The sequence below is a fragment of the Oreochromis niloticus genome, linkage group LG12 (assembly GCF_001858045.2).
Source record: "Oreochromis niloticus isolate F11D_XX linkage group LG12, O_niloticus_UMD_NMBU, whole genome shotgun sequence".
NCBI classification, from domain to species: Eukaryota; Metazoa; Chordata; class Actinopteri; order Cichliformes; family Cichlidae; genus Oreochromis; species Oreochromis niloticus.
Genome location: NC_031977.2, coordinates 13,269,040 through 13,274,460, shown reverse-complemented (window position 1 = coordinate 13,274,460; position 5,421 = coordinate 13,269,040). Strand labels below are relative to the sequence as shown.

Genomic DNA, 5,421 nt, shown 5'->3' with positions numbered 1-5,421 from the left:
TCCCAGCATCTGGCCAATCCACCACCTTTCGGTGTTTATACCGTTACGAAAGAAAAAAGGACAAAAAAAACCCATCGGCCCATAAAAACGAAAAATCACCATCGGCCCACCGGGCAAATGCCCGGTATGCCCGATAGCCAGTCCAGCTGTGCTGAATCACATTGCATTACTATCAGCAAACGTACTAGCGAAAGCGCCAATTTGTTGCGATCTTGAGTACGCGTTACTTTGCTTCCGGGTAACAAGAAAGTGACCTAATTCACGTAGATTACTGATTGGCAGAGCTAACACGAAATTTTGAGTAAAGTAACTCGAAATTTGGAGTTATGTTTCTCCAAATTTCGAGTTAATAAGCCGAAATTTCAAGAAAATAACTCGAAATTTCGAGTTATGGATACTTTTTTTTTTTTTTTTAGTGGCGGAAACGGGCTTCCATAGTTATTAGCAAGAACAGGTTCGTATGTTAGCGCAGTAACTACATCAGGTAAAACCACTGTGAACATTAACTCTCCACAACAACAGAAAACAACAACAGAAATACCCTGTGAAGCCAGGCTACTACCTACTTTACTTCTACAACATAGCTGTCACACAGGCAGTAGTAACGGGTTTCTACATGGGTAAATTAACTGCAACAGAAATAAAAATAGGTTCCCAACGTGACTTACTGGTTCTATGAACGCACACTTGCCAACATCAGTCTAAAGTATTGTTTATTTTTGGGCCTCTTTTCTGAGTGCACTTAAAAGAAATGCATGCGCAAATGTTGCACGTATCTCTCTTGTTTAAACACTCTCAAAGTTCAAACCTTCGTAGAAAAATAAGTCCAGTATTATAGAATGAAACCAAAGGTACCCGCAGGTGCCTTTGACGGTGCAAAACGTTTCGTCGACATTGTGGTGTTTGTTGGGGAGAAAACGTACAAACATACAGTACAGCACTTCAGAGTCACACCGCTAGCGATCGAAGATTTATATAAATTGGACAAACTGAACGCATTCTGTACTATACAGGAGACAGGAGGCACGAGATTGATTGACAATGGTCTACAGCCAATCAAGACCGCGAGGCCGCGAAAGGTGAACCGCGAGGGAGCACTGTACACCGTTATAAGTGTGCCACAAAACCTGCCAATCACAGACTTGGATGCAAAAATTCTGATTGGCTGTTTCGGTCTCCAATCAGCTTGCTACCTACTGCATTCGCGGTCCAGAATGTAGCTAAATCCATTTTCGGTGAGTATGTTTAATTATTTTATTTTAAAATATATAATTCTTTAAGACCATTGTTGGTTTTAATCTAGTTTAAACCAAACCACTCCACTGGATTTAGCTAGATTCTGTCTTCTGCCTTAGAAGACAGCTGCCCTAGTTTTAATCTAGACTTAGATCTATTGACTTTGGCCTGTCTCTACTCTCACCTGGCCACCGAGTATCCCCTTTTTTGACTTCACACAACTTCAGTCTACAGATGCAGCCATTGACCCCTACTGTCAAATGTCCAGTGTGAGGGTATCACCTGGGTGGAGTGTGGGTTAATATTAAAAAAAAAACAAAAAACAAAACACTACTGTGCAAAAGTCTTGAGTTGCTTTTCCTTTCTTTCTCTTTTGCTAGGAAAGTGGGAAAGTCATTCCAAAAACATTAATGTAAAAATAATGTAATGCAATACTGGAGTCACTAAGCACGTTTTTTTATTTCACTGTGTCACGTCACTCTTCTGATTTTCCCCAGCAGAATGCATTGACTGCATCCAGGTATCATTGCGCATTAACATGTAAGAGAACTCCATCTAGTGGAAACACACAGCAACTACTCTGTATGAGACGTTTTTGTATTTCTTACCGTGAATCTCCTTCGAACTGGTTGTCCACATAAATGCAAGACCTGTCAAAGACATGTCAAAATTTCTTCACTGGAACCGAAGGTCCTGGTAACAGCAGAGCAAAAAAGTATGATCACTGCAATGGAGGTTTCTTTCTATACAGATCTAACGAACTAAGAGTCTTCTGACTATAACTATACAACCATCAATTACTGTTATGTTTTTAAATAAAGATGTAATGGCTTGACTGGTTCTCGCTTCTCAAATGAAATCAAACTGTAGATGGTTTTCATTTTTTGACACATTATAAGGAACTGTTTAATTGACAACAATGAGTCAATGAAAATGGCAAAATTCATTATAATCAGCATATTAATCCTACCAGAAGAAGTCTTCTGCATGGCCCATGTTTAACATGTAGTCCTTTCCTCCCACCTCCTGGAAGTGCAGGGCAATGAACTGTGGCTTGTAGCTCTGGATAGTCTGTTATAAAGCAAAGCAAACAGTCTCAGTGCAATGTATATGCTTACACTAAAGAGCACTGAGGGGTGTAGAAGGTCAATAATGATGATCCTCTCCAGGGAAGCCTTTTAATTTGTAATGTCAGATACAAGAAATTTTGCGTTTGCAATGCAGCCCAAGTTAAATAAAGCAGGAGCAGCTCAAAAGTACTAAAATACCCCAAATTACACTTAAAAAAGAGAAGTTCAGTTATCTTAAGCATTTAAGGTATAAAAAAGGTAATCACATATTATTCCTGTTAATAAAATAATAATAAAAACAGCAACATTGTAGTTAGCTTTGCTTACTGGTTATTTGATAAAATAAAGGAAATCATCCTGCCTTTTTATCCTCACTAGTAAAGAACACCATTTACACAAAACGATTCACAAACAGAGGCCACTTTCTCTAAATTTTTAAAGTGGAATGTTTTCCTGTATGTTGAAGTATGTCCACATCTTAAATATTTGACCTTTCAGTTTGTCTCGATTGGTCTTTTTAAAAAGCATATGCTTTAGTGATGTTTGAATGCAGATATGTTATCAGTAATTACAACTGTATAAAAGGGCAGTGGCCAGAACCGACACAGGTTTCGCTTCCTAGAAGTGGCCATACTCTCCAAGGTAAAAACAGAAATATCAAATTCTGAAAACTGTGATATTATTATTGCAACACGCAGAGGTTCAAGCTTACCTTGTACACTTGTTTTAACCATTCACTTTGAATTTCACCGACCTATGAAATGTAAAAACAAACAAACAAACATATTTAAATATATAATTTGGGCACAGATCAACACATTTTTTTCAGTACATCTGGAAATCAGAATTTTTTTTCATAGGGTATTTATTTATAAGTGTCAAAAATAGATAATATTTACTTTCCCGTTTTCATCTATGAAAACATGATGTCCCTATTTAAATTTCACAGATCGTGAGGCTAAAGGCAGCAGAGGATAACCAATTTGCAGTGAAGAAAAAGAAACTCATAACACTGACAACACAATAGATACTTAATTCATGTTTTTTTTTCCTTTTAACTGCTATTTTCTCCCTCACTTGCACAGATATAATCATATATGACTGCTATTGCAATGTCTCAATTATCACACAATCACAGTGCCATGATAGCAGTATTATTGTGGACAATGTATTTTGATATCATAATTTTTTTTACATTGCTCCATGATTTCCATGCCACTTATTAATACATTTTAAAGTTATAAAATCTTGCTTTATATCATAACTACACCAAATTAAAGAAAAAACGTTAGCCAATCTTCAACTATTTAAAATGTTCAAAGCTAAAGGACTAGAAATATTGCAGTCATGGTAAAATAAATAACACCCTCTCTCAGTTTTAAGCTTTTACTTACTAGGACATAATAAAAAATAGTTTATCTTGTCCTTAGCAGGTTCAAAAATTATTAAATATCGTCCCACATAAACAACTGCACATTACATATTACACTGTGGAATTATTTATTTAACAAAAACGAAAGCAAAATGCAGATCTAGTGTGTGATAAACTAAGTAGACTAAATGATCTGATGTCTTGTAGGAGTATGTTTAGCAGGAGTAACTTAGGAGTAATCATTATCTGACTTTATCACTCTCTCAAATCAATGTGGAGCTGCTTTGCTTGGGATCATTGCCCTGCAGTATGACCCAATCTGGGCTGTCAGACAGATGGCCTCATATTTGACTGTAGAATACTTTTGCATACAGTAGAGTTCATGGCTCAATCACTGCAAGGCCCCCACGACCTCTGGCTGCTGTGCTGTGCTTGACGGCTTGTATGAGCTCTTTGCTGATACGCTGTGTTTGGTTATTGTCAAATGTGATACTGTGGATTATGGTGAAACATCTTCATCTTGGTCTGGTCTTTCTTAAGGACATTGGTTGAGAAATCTTGTGATTTGATGAGATGCAAATTTGCAAACCAAAGCTGTGCTGCCATGTTTTTGTCAGAGAGGTTTTCTCCTGGCAACACGAACAAGCCATACTTGTTCAGTCTTTTTCTTTTTACTGTCATGAGTTGTAACATTTAACATTCTAACTGAGACTTGTAGAATCTGACATGTAGTTCTTAGGTTTTTATTTGCAATTTCATTGCATTTCATTTCAAGATCATAGCTGGTGTCTTTCTGTCTATATTAACATATATCAGAACATCTTCTTTTATAAAGGTCCTCACACTTGCTGATGATCAGTTAATCACGCCCACTTAATTAGCAGCACCTGGCAGCTACTTACCTGGTATGGAAGCAATAAGGGTGTACTTAATTTTAGAAACAGTGTTTTTACATTTTCCTATATAATAATCACATGTTTGTTAGGTTAAGGCTGTGTGCAGGCAGGAGTGGTGGTAAGGAGGACCCAAAGTGCAGACGCTCGGAGACAGACGTGAACTCAAAACAGCTTTAATGCTAAACTCAAAAGTGTAACAAAACTAAGAATACAAAATACACTTACGTAGACAGAACACACAGCAAGATAAGGGTAGCTCGCAACAATGACAAACTGAAACACAGGGCTTAAATACATAGAGGGAGCAATCGGGGAATGGGCAACAGGAGGGAAACACAGCTGGGGCAAATCAGGCCTAACGAAACAGGGGAAGCAAAACCAAACACATTAACATAAGACACGCACCTCCAAAGTAAAACAGGAAACATGACACAGACTGAACTAAAGACAGACTCCCACGCACGCACTGCAACAGAGGGAACAGAGACGTAGGGCAGACATAGACACTGGCTGGACACGGGGATATAGCCGACAGGGGAGACAGCAACTAAGGATAACACAGAAACATAAACCAAAAGACAGAACTCTATCAAAGAAACCAAAGACTAGAAATGATAAATAATATAATGAACTCAAAACCTCTGGGTCAACGACCCAGGCATCCCAACAATGTTGTTTTACATGTTATGTCTCAGTACCTAAAACCTCAGAACTGAAAGAGAATGCATTTTCTTTTTCACAAGACTATATCTGTGTGTGTGGGTTCTGTTAGAAGGAATTAATTTATTTTATAAAAATTACTTTTATAAAATAATTATAAATTATAAAATTATAATTATGAAATTCT

General features: G+C 37.4%; 1 long non-coding RNA gene across 1 annotated transcript; it reads right to left on the bottom strand.

Annotated features, from left to right (window-relative positions):
* Positions 1 to 1,905: 1,905 nt before the first annotated feature.
* LOC102080854 (uncharacterized) lies at positions 1,906 to 4,831 on the bottom strand. Its single transcript, XR_266822.1, has 4 exons — positions 4,800 to 4,831; positions 3,019 to 3,060; positions 2,207 to 2,307; positions 1,906 to 1,929 (listed from the first exon to the last, which is right to left on the bottom strand). It is a non-coding gene; the product is annotated as an uncharacterized LOC102080854 (long non-coding RNA).
* Between the last annotated feature and the right edge of the window lie 590 nt (positions 4,832 to 5,421).